At 35.5% G+C, this 19,824-nt stretch overlaps 1 non-coding gene across 1 annotated transcript; it reads left to right on the top strand.

Moving 5' to 3' along the window:
- The first annotated feature begins 9,557 nt into the window (after positions 1-9,557).
- Positions 9,558-9,664, top strand: LOC122100535. Its single transcript, XR_006146193.1, has one exon. It is a non-coding gene; the product is annotated as a U6 spliceosomal RNA (small nuclear RNA).
- Positions 9,665-19,824: the final 10,160 nt, after the last annotated feature.

The raw sequence follows: 19,824 nt of genomic DNA, 5'->3' as shown, positions 1-19,824 counted from the left end.
TGTCTTTCTTCCATTCTCTTTTTTTATCTCCCTTGTAGAAGGTTAGATGGCTATAGGTCTGTGGGTTCATTTCTGGGTTTTCAATTCCATTCCATTAGTCCTGAGGTCTGTTCTTGTGCCAGTACCAAGCTGTTTTGATTACTATAGCTTTGTAGTAGGGTTCATACTTTGCTACTGATATTCCTCCAGTGCTGTTCCTTCTGTTAAGGATTGTTTTTTGCTATTTGGGGTCTTTAATTGTTACATACGCATTTTTGGATTGCCTCTACCCTTTTCTTGAAGAATGAGATTGGAATATTTATAGGTATCGCATTGAATTTGTAGATAGCCTTGAAGAGTATTGCCATTTTTACGAGGTTGATCTTTCCATTCAAAGCGCATGGGAGGTTTTTCCCACTTTCTAATATCCATTTTCATTTCTTTTTTCAGATTTTTAAAGTTTTCATCATAGAGGCCCTTCACTTCTTTGGTTACTTTAATTCCTAGGCATTTTATTTTTTGTGGGGTTATTACAAATGGAGTTGCTTTCCTGATTTCAGCTACTTTTCTCATTATTGGCATACAGAAAAAAACATTGATTTTTGAGGTTTAATTTTATATCTTGTTATTTTGCCAAAGTTTTGAAAATGCTGGAGGGGATTTGAATAGAACAGAAAATTACTGCAATGTTTTTGGGAGTGTAAACTTGTTCAACTACTTTGGAAAATGCTATGGAGATTCCTCAAAAGACTCCACATAGAACTCACCTGTGACCCGGCTATCCCACTTTTGGGCTTTTAACCACCAACAAGACCATACTAAAGCTACCAGCACAACTATGTTTATTGCAGCATTATTTACCATAGCTAGGATATGGAACCAACCCTGATGCTCCTCAGTAGATGAATGGATCAAGAAAATGTGGTATACATACACAGTGGAATACTATGCCTCCATCAGAAAGAATAGCGTTGACCCATTTGTGAGGAAATGCAATGACTTGGAAAAATTATATTAAGTGAAGTAAGCCAGGCCTAAACAAATATAGGTCCCATGGTTTCCCTTATTTGCAATAACTAGTATATGTCTGAGAAAAACAGAAACTGTCAGAAAAGTTGATGTTAGGTGAAATGAACCACATGTTAAGGATTCAATATTTTTAATTTCCTGTGATTGTTTCTAAGATGTTTCTAAGATGATTTCTTTGTTGCTTTGTATGTATCTCCCCCAGAGTATAAGCCCTGCTTTCACTGTATTTGGTGTTGATATATTTTGTGGAGGGAAACGAAAAAAACAAACTGTTTAAATAGGCTTACAAGTGGACCCATTACAACTATAAGATGTACAAGACATTATATTTATAAATGTACTTTACAACTTCGGTGGTGTGGGGGTGGATGGTTGGGGGTAGGGTGGTAGGGAGCTGTGGGAGTGGGGGTGTGGAAATGGGAAGGGATGTTATGGGGAAACAAAGAGGAGGCAACAATGCTTGATAAGAAATTTACTCACTATCTTGCCCATGTAATTGTAAACCCTCTGTATGATATTTTCATAATAAAACAAATCCAAACAAAAGAAACAAAAAATCTACCAAGCAAATGGCCCCAATAACAGGCGGGAGTTACAATCCTAATATCTGAAAAAATTGACTTCAACTTAAAATTAGTCAAAAGAGATAAAAAAAAAGTTTGTTATATACTAATTGAGGAATTTCTCTTTCAGGAGGATATTACAATTCTGAATATCTATTCGCCAAACAATGGGAACACAAATTTATGCAAGAAACACTACTTTCTCTCAACGATCACATAGATACAAAGACATTAAGTGTTGGGGGATTTAACACACTACTATCACCAATAGATAGATCAACTCGTCAAAAACTCAATAGAGAAACTGCACATCTAAACAAAAGCATAGATCAACTAGTTTTAACAGACATCTACTGAGTATTTCAACCAGCAGCATCAGAATACATGTTTTTCTCAGCAGTACATGGAACATTTTCCAAAATAGACCATATTTTAGGTAACAAAACAAACTTGTCTAAATTAAGAACACAAGGGAATAAAATTAGAACTCCACACCAAAAGCTACCAAAAAAAGTCCTGTAACACATGGAGGCTGAATAACACACTGTTGAATCACCAGTGGGTCGTGGAAGAGATGTGAAAGGAAATTAAAATGTTCATGATATTCAACAAAAATGAACACACATTAGGAATCCAGAGAACATTCCTCAATACAATAAAGGCTGTATATGACAAAAACCTACAGCCAGCATAAAACTTAATGGTAAAAAACTAAAGCCATTTACTCTTAACTCAGGAAAAAGACAAGGATGACCACTCTCTCCACTTCTCTTCAATTTAGTATTAGAATGACTAGCTACAGCAATAAGAAAAGAGGCAAATATAAAAATGATCCAAATAGGGAAAGATGAAATAAAACTCTTCCTCTTTGCAGATGACATTAGCTTGTGTTAATGAATACTACAGTCTCCACTCCCAAGTGACTCAAGCTGATTCTAAACTTTGGCAAAGTAACAGGGTATAAAATTAACCCTCAAAAATCAATGGCTTTTCTCTATGGCAACAATGAGTAAAGTGTGGCTGAAATCAGGAAAGCAACTCCATTTCTAATAGCCCCACAACAATAAAATACCTAGGAATTAACTTAACTGAAGAAGCTAAGGATCCTTGTGATGAAAACTTTAAAAAATTGAAAAAGGAAATCAAAACCTAAATTCGAAAGTGGAAAAAATCTCCCATGTTCCTGGGTTGGAAGGATTAACATCGTGAAAATGGCAATACCTCCCAAGGCTATCTACTAATTCAATGCAATATCTAACGATATTCCTACCACATGCTTCAAGGAAATAGAAGACGCAATGCAAAAATTCATACGGAACAATTGAAGGACCCAAATAGCAAAAACAATCCTTAACAGAAAGAACAGTGCTGGAGGAATATCAATACCAAATTTCAAACTGTACTACAAAGCTATACTAATCAAAACAGCTTGGTACTGGCACAAGAACAGAACTCAGGACCAACGGAATAGAATTGAAAACCCAGAAATGAACCCACAGACCTATAGCCATCTATTCTTCGATAAGGGAGATAAAAAAAGAGAATGGAAGAAAGACAGCCTCTTCAGTAAATGGTGCTTGCAAAATTGGTAAATTACTTGTAGAAAATGAAATCTAGATCCTTATATGTCACACTGCACCAGAATCATCTCCAAATTGATCAAATACCTCAGAGTTAAATCAGACACTCTGAAAACTTTAAAGGATGGAGTAAGAGAAACCCTAGGTCTCCTTTGCACAGACCAATATTTTCTTTAAAGAGACCCAGAAACAGAACAAATCAAAGAAAGGATGGACAAATGGGATTGCATTAAATTGCAGAACTTCTGCATGGCAAATACATAGCTAGCAAGTTCAATAGAAAGCCCATGGTTTGGGAGATCTTCACTATCCATACAAAGAACAAGGGCCTCATATCGAAAGTATACCTGGGTCTCAAAAATTAAATCGCCCAACAACAAATCCTCAAAGAAACAACTTCCCAATAAATAAGTGGACTAAAAACTTAAAGAGAAACTTCTGTGAATAAGAAAGAAGGATGGCCAGTAGACACATGAAGAAATGTTCAACCTCCTTAGCCAGAAAAGAAATGCAAATCAAAACCACATTGTGATACCTCCTCACCCCAGATACAATGGCTATAATCAAGATCTCTAATAACAACAGATGCTGGAAGGGATGAGGACAGAAGGGAACCTTACTGCATTGTTGGTGGGAGTGTAAACTTGTTCAGCCACTTTGGAAATTAGTATGGAGGTTTCTCAAAGACTTTACATAGAGCTCTCCAATGACCCAGCCATCCAACTTTTGGGCATTCACCCAAGTGATCACAAACAAAACCATACTAAAGCTACTATCATAACTATGTTTATTGCAGCATTATTTACCATAGCTAAGATATTGAACCAAACAAGATACCCTTCAGTAGATGAATGGATCAAGAAAATGTGGTCTATATACCCAATGGAATTCTATGCCTCCATCAGAAAGAATGACATTGCCACATTTGTTAGGAAATAGAAAGAATTGGAAAAAGTATATTAGGTGAAGTAATCCAGACCCAAAGAAACATAGTTCCCTTGGTTTCCCTTACTTGCAATCCCTAGTATATGTCTGAGACAAGCAGAAACGTTCAGATAAGTCGATGTTTGGCGAAATGTACCCCAAAGTAAGGATTCAAATTTTTTTTTCTTTCTTATGATTGTTTCTAACATATTTATAAGATAATTTCTTTCTAGCTTTGTATGTCCATTCCACAAGGTATAACCCCTGCTTTCACTGTATTTTATGTTGGTATAATTTGTGGAGGGGAAGGGAAAAACAAATTGTTTAAATACGGATACAGGTGGACCCATTGTAGCAATGAGATGTACAAGATTTGTGTCGAAAAACGAACTTTACAACTTTGGCTGGTGGAAATTAAAGGGGAGGGGGAGTGGAGGGTGAGATGGGAAGGGATGGGAAGGGGAAACAAAGGAGGAGGCAAAAAAGCTTGATGAGAAATATACTCATTTCCTCGCACATGTAATTGGACCCACTGTTTACGATATTTACACAATAAAAAATTATCTGAAAAAATTGTATGAATTGATAGTGCATATGATTTTATTTTTCATTACAAACATAGAATGTAGTAAAAATTTTCATAGCATTTACACTGCACTAGGTTGTGGGCAGATTCTAATGTAAATAATATACTATGTTCATGTAGAGCATTTGAGCATCAAAAATTTTAATATGCCTGTGGTTCTAAAACCAATACCTTACTGATATTGTGTGACAAATACAACTTCCTATAAATACAGAAATTTTCCTTGTTTCTTTTTAATACATATTTTTATTGTAAATGTCCTGGGTACAGGGTTTACAGTTACATAAATAAGGTAATGAGTACATTTCTTACTATTATTACCCCTTCCTTGGATTGTCCCATACCATCCCTTCCCTCCTAACCCCCCCAACACTTTCTTCCACCCCCCCATCTGATGGAATGTCTTGTACATCTCATTGTTACAAGGGGTCAACCTGTATCCTTTCCTTGTATCTTAAATGAAGAAATGCTGGCTTGATTTATGCTGATTCTACTCGTGTAGAAACACCTAAAATCACTCGCCAAGTCCAAGAGCACATAAATCACATGCACATCATTTTTTTTTTCACTTTGGTATAATTGTGTTTTACACATTTATTGACAGGTTACAAATTATTCTCAAATTTTAATGCATTAAAATACTTTCTATTTTTCTTATTTTCTTAGCTAGGAAATCAGCAAGACCTCAGTAAGCATTCCTCACATAGGACTTTTCAAATGGGTTGGTGAAATGTTGAGCTGAGCTCCCATCTTCTGAGGACTCACTCTTCTGCTTAGCAATTGATGCTGGCTGTTGGAAAAAAAGCTCAAGAAAGAATGTCATTTAAAGCCTTATAACTTTATTCTGTACCAGGGTATTTTCCGGCTACTTTGGTTGTTGAGAGTGTCTACAAGAACAAGCATTCCCTGGGGAGCAGGGAGATGCCATATGAGGTTTACTTACTGATATTTTTGAGTGACTTGCTAAAACTTGTACTGCATTTTGCAGATCAAATCTGTCAAAACCATTTTAAGAGATAAGAGGAGTGGTAAAAGAACTTTTAGAGATAAATATTTCTTCGACATATTTGGTTCCAAGCATTCTGTCTAAGGCATATTCAACAACTAGTGAAACTTGTGTTGTCTGTAACTATGTGACTTTCTCTATGTGTGCATGTATACATATTTATATGTATGTGTGTATTTGTGTGTATAGTAACATGCATGTCTACATATATAAGGGAATATACACACATATATTCATATACAAATAAACATACATATATAAATATATTAGCATATATATCAGTTGTTCAGTGATTTAATCTATAGTTCCCAGCCTATTGTCATTCTCACAAAGTGTACATGATAAACTGCTCTGAGGATCTTTGTTGTATGATAGGCATCTTTTGTACTCACTTCCCCCATTAACCTTGTTTTTCATCCCTGAATATCTTCGGCCTACTTTCCATAGGATAGCATTGTTTTCATTACATGTATTCATTGATAATAAAAGAAAAAGGTTTTCTGTAAAAGAAAAAGAACTTTTAGGTCAGAGGTTAAAAGTATCCTATTGTCTCAATGATTCCTATGAGATAAAATTTTTAATAGTTCTAAAAGTGAAAAGGGATTCCTAGCTCTGTTGTTTTGTCATTTAGAATAGGAAAGAATAAGAAAATTTCGGCCTGCGCCAAGGAGACCTAGGGTTTCTCCTATGCCGTCCTGTATTGTTTTCAGAGTGTCTGCTTTGACTTTGAGGTCTTTGATCCATTTGGAGTTGATTCTGGTGCAGTGTGATATATAAGGATCTAGCTGTAGTTTTCTACAAGTAGTTAACCAATTTTGCCAGCACCATTTATTGAAGAGGCTGTCTTTCTTCCATTCTAATTTTTTAGCTCCCTTATCAAAGATTAGATGGCTATAAGTCTGTAGGTTCATTTCTGGGTTTTCAATTCTATTCCATTGGTCCTGAGGTCTGTTCTTGGGCCAGGACCAAGAGAGTTTGAAATTTGGTGTTGATATTCCTCCAGCAGTGTTCTTTCCGTTGAGGAGTGTTGTTGCTATTCGGGGTCTTTTATTGTTCCATGTGAATTTTTGGATTGCCTCTTCTATTTCCTTGAAGAATGACTTTGGAATTTTGATAGGTATCGCATTGAATTTGTAGATAGACTTGGGACGTATTGCCATTTTCATGATGTTAAATCTTTCCAATCCAGGAGCATGGGAAATTTTCTTACTAGAGACCCGGAAACACAACAAATCAAAGAAAGGTTGGACAAATGGGATTGCATGAAGTTGCAGAGCTTCTGCATGGCAAAGGACATAGCTACCAAGATCAATAGAAAGCCCACGGATTGGGAGAAGATCTTCACTAGCCATACAACGGACAAGGGTTTCATATCTAAAATATACTTGGAACTCAAAAAAAATAAATCCCCCAACAATAAATCCTCCAAGAAACAACTGCCCAATAAATAAGTGGGCTAAAGACTTAAGGAGAAACTTCTCTGAAGAAGAAAGAAGGATGGCCAATAGATACAACCTCCCTAGCCATAAAAGAAATGCAAATCAAAACAACATTGAGATACCACCTCACCCCAATTAGAATGGCAAAAATCAAGAACTCTAACAACAACAGATGCAGGAGGGGATGTGGACAGAAGGGAACCTTACTGCATTGTTGGTGGGAGTGTAAACTTGTTCATCCACTTTGGAAAGCAGTATGGAAGTTCCTCAAAAGACTTCACATAGAGCTCCCCTACGACCCAGCAATCCCACTTTTGGGCATTTACCCAAATGTTTACAAACAAGACCACCCTAAAGCTACCAGCACAACTATGTTTATTGCAGCATTATTTATCATAGCTAAGAATAACATCACATCACTGTTATAACTCTGAAAGAATGCAAGGGTAACTGATGGTCGCTATCATGTTTCCACATCACCAGTGGATTCTGGAGTATAATATTAGACCAACAGAAATTCTAAGTACCAGACATGGAGCATGAAAGAAAAAGAGTGAAAATAAGAGAGTGAAACAGAAAGAGAAATATCACAATACTGAAAGTGCATAACAGATAAACAAGAGCTGTATGAGAATATTCATACTGCTATCTTTAGACTCTACATGTACTTTTGGAGTTATTTGATGTATGATAACCCATCAAGATGAAATATAAAGTTATTTTGATAAAAATAAAAATGACTCAGAAGAAATTATAAATGCAAAAACAATCTTCACAGAAGCCAACTCTCAGAAATATTTCATCACTTTGAAAAAGATAAAGTGGCTGAAGTTAGTATAAATTTAGAAGTATGACAATTCACAAAGACATAAAAAGATATTAATGTATTTCATTATATAACCCAAAGAAGAAAGCAAATATTGTTTAGATGATTTTTCAAACACAGTCTCTCAGGTGCTGGGAAGGTGGCTCAGTGGTAGAGTGCCTGCCTTGCCTGCAGGAGGCCCTGGGTTTGATTCCTCAGCATGACATAAGCAGAAAAAGATAGAAGTGTGTTGTGGCTCAAGTGGTAGCACTAGCCTGGAGCTGAGGGAGAGCACCTAGGATCCAGAGTTCAAGCCCCATGGCCAGAAAAATCAAAATATTTAACAAAACAAAACACAGTCTCTCACTTTTGTGGCCTCAACTCTGTAATATCACTGCTTCAGCCTAGGGCTAAGATTTTAGGTGTGGACATTTATCAACACTCCTGATTCAGACTCTACTTAATCATTTTTTAAATAAATATTTTGTTCTTAATTTTCCTCTTTGTAAATTCACATGCCCTATAAAAAATGATTTGGCCATCCCAGTAACCTTCTCAGAGTACCTCCTACTGAAGACTTTCAAAAAGTTGTATTATATTACAAGGAAAACAATGCTACAAATAAGGAAAACCAATAAAAATATATTAATGATTAAAATAAAAACTAAAATAATTATCAGTGTTTTCAGTATTTGAAGGGTACTACCTATTAGATTTTACTATTTTCTCATATTCCTGTACATTTAAAACGGGCTAAGATTATGATATTCAACAAGAGGTTTTTAGATTATGAGTAATCTTTAAAGTTACCCACTAAGATTACTATTTATAGCTCATCTAATCATTTGTATATGGCTTATATCATCATTTGTTCCTTGCTAACATATAAAATAAGGAAACTAGGGGCTGGGAAGGTAGCTCAGTGGTAGAGCTGCCTTGCATGCATGAAGCCCTGGGTTCGATTCCTCAACACCACATAAGCAAAAAGAAAAAAGCTGGAAGTGGCGCTGTGGCTCAAGTGGTAGTGCGCTAGCCTTGAGCTGAAGAGCTAAGGGACAGCGCCCAGGCCCAGAGTTCAGGTCCCACGACCAGACCCCCCAAAAATTAAAAAACATAAAATAAAATAAGGAAGCCCTATAGTTTTAACAGAAACTGTGTAATTAACAAAGTCTAAACTCTTTATTCTGCTCCTTTACACAAAGACTTGGCAACTTCTCATTAGTAATGTTTCTATAAACTCTGAAATATATAGTAGCATATGTCTGTTACCATAAATCTTAAATACTTTATCAATAAGTTTTATGACCTGCCAAACAGTCCTAGTTTTAGCATATATAAGCAAATTCCCAAAATTAAATATATTTAAACCATTAAAACTTTTAACAAAACTTAACACTTGCTGCAGTGTTCATTATGACAGAAGCCTTGTATAGAATAATTGAATTCCTCCTCCTACACATCTCTTGAACAACAAATATCTGGAATTATTTTGTTTTTGACTTGTCAATCTTGGCTTTATTCTTAAATGTGTGCTTATGTAAGAAGTACATGGCTCTAAAATTTCATGAAAATTCTTTTATACTTACTGTTTGTTGAATTGTCTAGTTTAAGAAAATCAATTACACTTTATATATAAAACATGTTCTATGCTCCATTCAGCATCACGTACTCTAACACTGGAACGATACAGAGAAGATTTGAATGGCCCCTGCGCAAGGATGATAGGCAAATTCCTGTACCATTCCATACTTTTACAACAACTGATGCTGGAGGGGATGTGGCCACAAGGGAACTGTACTGCACTCTTGGTGGGAGTGTAAACTTGTTCAACCACTTTGGAAAGTAGTATAGAGGTTCCTCAAAAGACTCCACATAGAACTCCTCTATGACATAGCAATCCCACTTTTGGGCATTTACCCAAAATATCACAAACAAGACGGTACTAAAACTATCAGCACAATTATATATATTGCAGCATTGTTTAAGATAGCTAAGATATAGGATCAACCCCGATGCCCCTCATCAGATAAATAGATCAAGAAAATGTGCTATTTATACCAATGAAATTCTATGCCTCCATAAGAAAGAATGGCATCGCCCAATTTGTTAGAAAATGGAAAGACTTGGAAAAAAATTAAGTGAAGTAAGCCAGGTCCAAAGAAACATAGGTCCCAGGGTTTCCCTAAATTTTAATAACTAATATATGTCTGGGATAAGCAGAAAAGGTCAAAATCTATGCACATATGACCAGATAAGATGATGTTAAGGGAAATGAACCCCCAAATAGGAATACAAGTGTTTTTCTTTTCTTGCTATTGTTTCGAACGTACTTATAACAGACTATGTGATTTTTTTTTGTATCTTTATATGTTCCTCCCTCATGCTATAACCCCTGTTTTCACTGTGTTTGAATTTGGTGTGCCCACCTCTTGTATATACGCTCCTCTAATTTGGGGAGGGGAAGGAAAAAAACAAAATGCTTAAATAGGGATTCAGGTTGACCCATTGTAACAATGAGATGTACAAGACACTATGGTGAAAAATGAACTTTACAATTTAGGCAGGGGAAGTGGTGAGGGGAGTTTACTTGTAGAGGTGGGAGGGAAGGGACGGTAGAGGGAAAATAAAGGAGGAGGTAACAATCCTTGTTAAGAAATGTACTCATTACTTGCTCATGTAAATGTGACCTCTCTGTACAGTATTTTTAAAATAAAAAGTACGAAAATGTTCTGCGATGGGAGAGTTTATTTCCTTTATTTTACTCATACAATATGGCTAACAAAGAAATTAATGCAAAAAACTGATATGAAGGTACTTTGAATGAATGTGTGTGTGTGCACGTGCACATGTTCTCATGCACTTGCATGTATGTTGGTGTGCTCACAGTTTGAAAAAAGGGCTTCAAAGTCTTGCTAGGCCTTTCCTCTCTAGATTGGTGAGCTACTATATGAGCTACATCTCCATTCCTGGCTCTTTGCTAACTCATTGAAATTTTTGAAAAATAATCTCATGAATTTATTTTGCCCTGATTGGCTTCCACTGTTATCCACAGATCTCTGGCTCCTGAGTAAATATGCCGAGTAGTTAGGATTACAGGTGTGACCAACCAGCACAAGGCTTTCAGAATAATTTTAAAAGTAGAAGAAAGTTTACTTCATGGGGGCCTGTTTTATCATCTCCTACTTTTAAAGCCTTTTGGAGTGATTATTTGTAAATTTTTTTCCTTTTTTTGGATTCTTAAGAAAGTAAGTGATGATATTTAAAAGTTTAGTACTTTTTAAAATGGAACCTGGAAAAATGGGACAGAATATATTTGTCTCTCTTATTAGCTCAGCTCTGTGCATGATAACCCAATGTCACCAACACAGTCTGTGTTGAAGACAACATGTAACAGAAAACAATCACCATGGGCAATAATTGCTATGGTATTATTTCTTGGACAATATGAATATTGAATTGAGAATGTAAGAGAATGGAAAGATTTTACCTACCTTTTGTGTATTGCTGAAAGACTTTTGGAAACTTTGACTCATTTTCTTCCTCACAGTGTGTATTTGGGCCATGCACTTACTGCCTTTAATTAAAATTTTTCCCAACACTAAAATGGTAATAACATTAGCATTATAGAAAATGATATCTTAAGAATTAAGGAAAATAAAACTTGTGAAATACTTAACATAAACTTCCATGAATGAGTTTTGAGTTTAGCCAGCAGTTTTTAAAAAATACTAAAAAGAATGCTGTAAGTATTACAGAAACCATTGCATATAGTGAGCAAACAGAATATTATCTGTTGACCATAATCTTCTTCCAAAGAAGCCAGGTGGATTATTTCTCATGTTGTAAATCAAACTGGTTATCTTAAGTCTTGATAGTGTAAAAATATCAGGGACAAAATAATGAAGGAATGTTGTAGACTGAGGTGAAGTTCATATGAAAATGTGCAAAACTGATAAAACTTAAAAGTATCTGAGAATTATATTGTGTTTTACATCATATAAGGTACATTGCAAAGTTAAGAAAGACCAAGAAGAATGGATTCTCTTTTCGATGTCCTATCATAGGTTCTTGGATGAACATTTTCCTCATTCTTGTAAAGGCATCATCAGATGAGGGGAACTATATTATTTTTTGTTTGCTTCTGTCCATTTATTCTTCATTTGAAATTTGAACTACTTGAGACTGAAAGAAAACAAGGAAATTAGACATGCAGTCTTTGGAAAGAACAAACAATGTGAAATAAATAAAATGCATACAGCCTTGTAAAAGGTCTGACTAAAGTGAGTTATATAGTCTCAAGCATAAACAGAAAATGATTAAGCAATATCATGTTATTTAAAATTGAAAATGTTAGGAGTTGCTTAATATTGTTACTTTCTAATACCTTGAATTAATTATTGATTTTGTATTGAAAGATTAAAGATGATATTAACAAGAAACTTGATTAAAAGTGGACAAAAGTTCTGAATAGACATGTTCTCCTTAAAGCCCTGAAAATTTCCAGTGGGTTTACAAAGTTCTTTAATACCACTGCTATTCTGGTTTAATTCTTTTTGAGCAGAAGTCATTAGAGAAATGTAATTCAAAATTACTATGATACATAATTATTGTAAATGTAAGGTCCGTTCCTGGATGGTGAGCAGAGCAGACTCCACCCTCCTCACAGCAAAGTCTCCACCTAGTATCTGCGTTACCTAGGCAACTGGGACACCTGGAAGAGATCACATCTGATTTTGATGTGGAAACACATTTCTCTGCCCATACCCTAGATAAGGCCTAGCCCAGGCCCAGAAGCTCTCTCTGCTTTTCTAGCTCTTTCTCAGCTTTCTTCTCTCTCCTCTCTCTGTTCTTTTCTAGCTCTCTCTGCTCTCTCACTCTTCTCTCTCTGTGCTCTCTCTCTGCTCTTTTCTAGCTCTCTCTGCTTTTTTTCTAGCTCTTTTCTAGCTCTTTCCTCTCTCTTTCCCAGATCTCTCTCTTTCCCAGGCCTTTCCCAGCCACGTAGAGTGCCAACATTGCCTGGTCCCAGCAGGTCTACTGAATAAACCTATCCCTTACCTGAATACAGCGTGGGTGGTATTCTTATTTGGCTACCTCTTTTTAAAAACCTAACAGTAACTTTTATCAAAAAAATCAAAGGAATCAGGTGTGGTGGTAAAGGCTTTTAACAGCAAGCATTTAGGAGGTTCGATTTAAGTCAAAGGCCAGTCTGGAGTACTGAAGAGAATAAAAACCTGCCCTTTATTACCTTTTAACAAAGGTAATAATGTTGAGAGTGTGGAGAAAAGGAAATTTTCTACACTCTTCAACAAAATGCAGGTTAGTATTCTCCTTGTAGAAAGTAATATGCAGCTTTCTAAAGAACTCCAAAGATGAAATATAATCTGCCCCACCAATCATGTGATTATTTCTCTATTCGTAACTCAAATATATCTGCAGTTCATTGTATTCATCATTCACAACAACAGCCAAGATATAAATCGAAGTTCAGTGTTGAACTACAGACTAATAAAGCAACTGTGGTACATGCACAAATATCTTTTTCTGTTTCATCCCTAAAATAGCAAGAGACCTCTCCCATTAGCCACAACTTACAATGACCTGAAAGATGAAGAAAATGAAGAAAAGTATTGTCTTCTGATCTTTGTAAACACACACACACACACACACACACACACACACACACACACACACAAACACACAAACCAACATCAAACATTAAGAGAGAAATTTTTAACAAGTAAAACAACGTGGAATTGTTGGGGCATTTAGGTCACAATGTAGAAGATAGTAGATATACAGGATGAACCGGTATAGAGTTGTAATGTACAACATGAGGATACAGGGGACAACACTGGCCTTACATGGTTTCCCTGATTTGCAATATCTAGTATATGTCTGAGTCAAGCAGAAAAGGTCAGATAAGGTGATGTTAGGGAAATGAACCCTAAGATATGTATTCATTTTTTTTCTTTCATGCGATTGTTTCTAACACATTTATAAGACTATTTCATTGTTGTTCGTATGTCCCTCCCCCACAGTATAACCCCTGCTTTCACTGTATTTGATGTCGGTATAATTTGTGGAGGGAAAGGGGAAAAAAATCATTTAAATAGGGATACAGGTGGACCCATTGCAAAAATGAAATGTACAAGTCGTTATGTCAAAAATGAACTTTACAATTTTGGTGGGGGGGAAGCGGGGAGGATTGGGTAAGGGGGGAGGAGGGAGGATGGGAAGGGGAAACAAAGGAGGAGGCTACAATGCTTGATAAGAAATGTACTCATTATCTTGCCCATGTAATTGTAATCCCTCTGTACAGTATTTTCACAACTAAAAAAAGAAAGGAATGAAGCTAATTAAGTAGGAGTTGTTCTTATGAGTAGGGGTTGCTCTTTTTGTTGTGCTTCCTTCAGTAATGGATAAGATGAACATAATGATGCATGCTCAATACAGAACAAAATGTCAAATTAAAATACATGATATTATCCTTGGTGTAAACTAATTACTGCAAATAAAGGAAACCACGGGGCCTATGTTTCTTTGTCTAGTTTACTTCACTTAATATGATTTTTTCCAAGTTCTTCCATTTCCTTAAAAATGAGATGGTACCTTTCTTTCTGATGAAAGCATAGTATTGCATGAACGTATATCTCTCTGTTGTGTGTGTGTGTGTTTCACTTTCTTGATCCATTCATCTACTGAGGGGCATCTGGGTTGATTCCATATCTTAACTACGGTAAATACTACTGTGATAAACATAATTGGGCTGGTAGCTTTAGTGTGGCCTTGTTTGTGGTCACTAGGGTAAATGCCCAGAAGTGGGATTACTGGGTAATAGGGGACCAGTATTGTGTACATCAAGGATAATATTAATAGTTGAGCAGAATAGCTCAATAGCTATGTACATATGACTCTATAAGGTGATTCAAATTTAAATCAACAAATGTTGATTTAACTTTGTTAATTTATCATTTTGTTGTTCTTAATGTACTATGTGATTTGTTTTTATCCGTTTGTGTTTTCCCCACCTATGGTTTATCGCCTGAAGTCACTGTATTTTAATCTGATGCCCTGGGTATTGTAAATATGTTGATTTGAACTTGGGAATGGAAAGAGAAAAAACAAAATGGTGAGACAAAGGACAAATGAGTAACCTATGCAACTGTCATACTCACAAGACAATATGTTGGAAATAATCTTGGGGGGGACGTTGGGAGGGAAGAGGGTGAAAAATTGTAGAAGGGGTAACAAGTTAGAAAAGAAATGAATTCCTTACTTTACTTGTGTAAGTATAACCACTCTGTACTTTACCTTAACAATAGAATTTAAATAAAAAATAAAATATATGAGAGCAGCAATACAGGAGATAGGAAAGGGGGAAATACTGTAGTATAGTGCAATAAAACAGCTGTGGAGACCAGAAATGTTACTTTTACATAGGAAGTAATAAACTAGCACACAGATTTTCAGCCTCATGTCAGTCATTAAAAAGGGAAAACAAAATGCACAATCAGCAAACCAATAGAGATAAAATAGAAAATTAATCAAGTTGAAGGGATGACTTGGACCAACAATAACAAATGACACAATTAGGTAACAAATAACAAGCTGGTAAGTTTAAAAAGTATTACCCATAATTCTATTAAATGTTGTTTACATCACAATTTGTTAGCACTATAATTCAAATCACAGTTAAATAATATATCATTTTTATAATGGTATTTATTTTTGATTTCTTAATATTGAATGTTTAATATATAATTTTAATTTTAGCAGCTATAGAAAAGAAGAAAGTGAAACTAATTTTAATGATATATTTCATGAATTGAAAAACTGAGAAACATTAGAATTTAAACAAATAATTTATCATTATTGTTTTATTTCTGTGAATTAATGTAATAATTCAAAGTGTATTCTACACTTAACACTCATCTTAACATCAAATAATAAATTATTTCACATGACTCGGTTTTAGGTGGAAGGATTCAGAACTGTGGTAAAATTCACACCACACAATACACGAGGGAATTACCCCTCTCATCAAGTTTAAGTTGTGGAAATTTGATTTCTACATGAATGTTAAATTTCTGTCTAGGTGACATCTATACAAGTATATACATTTATATGCATGAGGAGTACTTCAGATGATACTTAAAAGTCATATTCATTAATTACATTTTTATGATTTTGTACCAAATAAATATTTATAGAGAGACTGAATTTCTGATTAGATGATGGTGTATGTAGGCCAGATTATGCATATTGAGGCTTATTTTATATTCCTGATATTGTTTCTACAGTTAGATTTAATTTTCCATAACTGGGTTAAGTGTATTATGTTGGTATTATGAAAGTAATTCTTTGCCATTAATCCTTTGCCAGTTGTCTAATACTAATATAATTTATCCATGTGTTAGAAGTAATGGAAATAACAACAGATATAAGCAAGATAAATCAGTCTGAAGTAGAAAAGTATTTTCACCTTTATTTTGATAGCTGGTCCTCTTTTACACTACAGAATATCCTTGGGAAAATGTGCTCCAGGCTGGCCACAACTGCAGAATATTATGGTTTGATCTATCATAAGAGAAGGAAGGATGTGGAACCTCCGTTCCAAAAGTCTGCTTCTAGGCTTGTGATCTGCTTTATGGTGGTTACTTGAAAATGAACATTTTTCACAGTCAACCTTGAAAAGCCATCTTGATAGACCATTTCTGTAAGTGTATTACTACAGAGTTATTCATGGCTTTGTAAAGATGCCAGATTGCCTCATTTTGAGAAAATTTAACAGGAATTTAGTCACCAGTTCTTTGTATCTTCCAGGGAAAAACCAATTGACTCTAGGCCAGGGAATCACTGGGGCCCAGAGACGCTAATACCTTGAATAGTAATCCTACACCTCTAAAACTAAACACACACACACACACATACACACAAATCAAACAATCAAACAAACAAAAAAATTCCAGTTAGTACAGCCAGTCAGGTCTGCTATCACAGCCTACTTAAAATCAGGCAAAAAAAGAGAAGCTGAGAGTTATTTAGATGATAACTAATATATTTTTTATGAGGCAGACTGAAATGAGACCCCAGAGAGAGGGTCAGGAAGACTGATCAGAGAGACTAAAATTGGTCACACAAAAATTGGAAAATAAAATTCCTTGCAGAACAAATAAATCATAGTAAGCCTGCACATATAAGAACAAGACAGCAGACCAAATTCCAGAAATGCACATTTTCTTAGAGGTCAGCTTAATGAATTATCAATGGAAATATTTGAATTCTTAAATATTTGACGACATGTGGAAGAAGGCTGAAGAGAAAGAAAATGCCATCACTCTGTTAGGAGGTCCAACATCACATTAGGAAGTAATCAAGCACAGATTTGTAATAAAAGAGTATCTCTGTACAGTATGTTCTCAAATAAAATAAAATTAAATTAAAAACAAGAGTAAATAATTATTCCAAATGAGAGCTTCATTTGTTTTGATCTAACAGTTCTTGATTTAGGTGCTAGCAATTGCCATACAATTGATCCAGTCCCACAGCTGAGTTAATACTGACCGCAGTATTCCCACATGAAGGAAAAGAGAAAATTTACACATGTCTGATGAAATGAGTAGAGGGTGAAGTGTTCTAATAGTGATATCTGAGGTTTAGACACAGGTAATGAGGTCGATTTTCTTTTCTAAAAATCCCCCATTTTTAGCCTGGTGCCAGTGGCTCACAGCTGTAATCTTACCTACTCAGGAAGCTGAGATCTGAGGACGGCGGTTCAAAGCCAACCTAGGCAGGAAAGTTCCTGAGACTCTTACCTCCATTTAACCACCAGAAAACCAGAAGTGGCACTGTGGCTCAAGAGGTGGAGCACTCACCTTGACTTGAAGAGCTCAGGGACAGTGTCCAAGTCCATACTCCAAGCCCCTCGGCCAACAACAAAAATCTCCCTTTTCTTGGACTGCCTACATCATTTACTAACATTCAACAAAGAAGCCATTTTGTCAACCACTACATTTAAGTCCTATTCTAGCTACTGCAAATAGAATGATTTGCTATCCTATGTCAAAAGGTTCATATTTGCGGAAACAAATACCAGCAGTTGTAAGTTTTTTTTTCCAGTCCTTGAACTCTGGGCCTGGGCCCAGAACATGGTTATGCTGGTAGTTTTCATGTGAGCTTGTTTGTTATTTATTGAATTACTGCCAATGAGGGTAATTACTGGGTCTAAAGGGAGATCAATGTTTAGTCTTTTCAGGAAACTCCGTACTGCATTCCAAAGTGGTTGAACAAGTTTAGTTTCCCACCAACAGTGTAATAGAGTTCCCAATTGGTTACATCCATGCCAGCATTTTCTATTGCTAGTTTTCTTGATAATGGCCATTCTAATTAGGATGAGGTAGAATCTGTCTTGTTTACTTGTAGATTTGTGGGCACCTTCTAGCTACCATGAATGAATCCATGAAATCTACATTGCTCAGAGTCTGCATTCCTTTCTCTTTTCTCTTAGTATAATTTTCCCAAGCCTTTCATTTTCCTTAATACTGGTGAAAAGTCATCCTTTCTGATGGGTGAATAGAATTCCAGTGTGCGCTTGAGCACGCGCACATGTACGTGTGTGTGTGTGTGTGTGTGTGTGTGTGTGATGATTATCGGCCCATGAGTTCATTTCTATGTCTTCTGTTTCATGTGTACTTTTGTAATTCCATATTGAATTTGGATTGCTTTCTTTACTGCATTGAAGAATATTGTTAGGATTTTGATGAGTATCGCATGGTCAATTGTTTGGGGCAGTATTGCAGTTTTTGCCACTTTAATTCTTCCAACCAGGAACATTGAAAGATTTTCCATATCCTTGAATCTCCTTCAATTTCCCGTTTTAGATTTGAATGTTTTCACAGTAGAGTCCCTTCACATTTTTAGTTAAATTAATTAATTCCTAGTTTTATTGTTGTTTAGTTTAGTTTAGATTAGATTTGATTTGATTTTGAGGCTAATACATATGAGGTTGTATTTTGGATTTCAGGTTGGTTCTACCCATTGTTGGTAACACAGAAAAACTGATTCTTGTGAGTTTTATACCGTGCTACATAACTCAAGGTTAGCATCACCTTTACTAACTTGAGGGAGGAAGCTATAAGCACTTCTAAATACAGGATCATTTCATCTGCAAAAAGGGATAGTTTTACTTCTTCCCTATTTGTATCCCCTTTTTTTCTCTTTCCAATTGCTCTTGCTAGAAAGTCCACTACCATTTTGACGAGTAGTAGAGAGCGAACATCCTTGTCTCATTCGTGATTTTGTCTTAATGCTTCCACCGTTAGGTAAAGGCTAATTATCTCTATCATAACCATACGCTGTATTATATTGAGGAGTGTTCCATGCATTCCTAGCTTCTCAGACTTTTTTAATCATAAAGGGGTATTAGAGGTTTTTAAAAGCTATTTCTATATCCATATAGATGATCATGTGTTTCTCACCCCTGCTTCTGCTGATGGTTTGTGCTATGGTTATTGACAAAAATATTGAATCAAATTGTATCTTAGGATGAACCCTATTTGATCATACTATATGTATTTTTTGTTAGTTACTGAAATTGGCTGGTGAGAATTTTATTAAGAAGTTCTGTTTTAATGCTTATCAAAGAGTTCTCTTTCTTTGGTGAGTCCCTATGTGATTTGGGGAAGTGTGCAATTCTATCTTCATAGAATGTGTTTGATAATTCCCTTTCCCTTTCCATTCCATTGAAGAATTAGACCTGCATATTGTAAGTTCTTTGCAGGCCTTAATTTCATGGTAAGTTCATTGAATCCTAGCTTTTTCTGGAATGGGAAGTGTTTTATTGACATTTAATATTCATTACTTCTTATGTGTTACTTCTTGCTTCAGATTCAGTATAGGAAAGTATCAATTTCT

Source organism: Dipodomys spectabilis, unplaced genomic scaffold (assembly GCF_019054845.1).
Source record: "Dipodomys spectabilis isolate Male_0828 unplaced genomic scaffold, ASM1905484v1 ptg000583l, whole genome shotgun sequence".
NCBI lineage: Eukaryota > Metazoa > Chordata > Mammalia > Rodentia > Heteromyidae > Dipodomys > Dipodomys spectabilis.
This window is presented reverse-complemented; position numbering and strand designations above follow the sequence as displayed.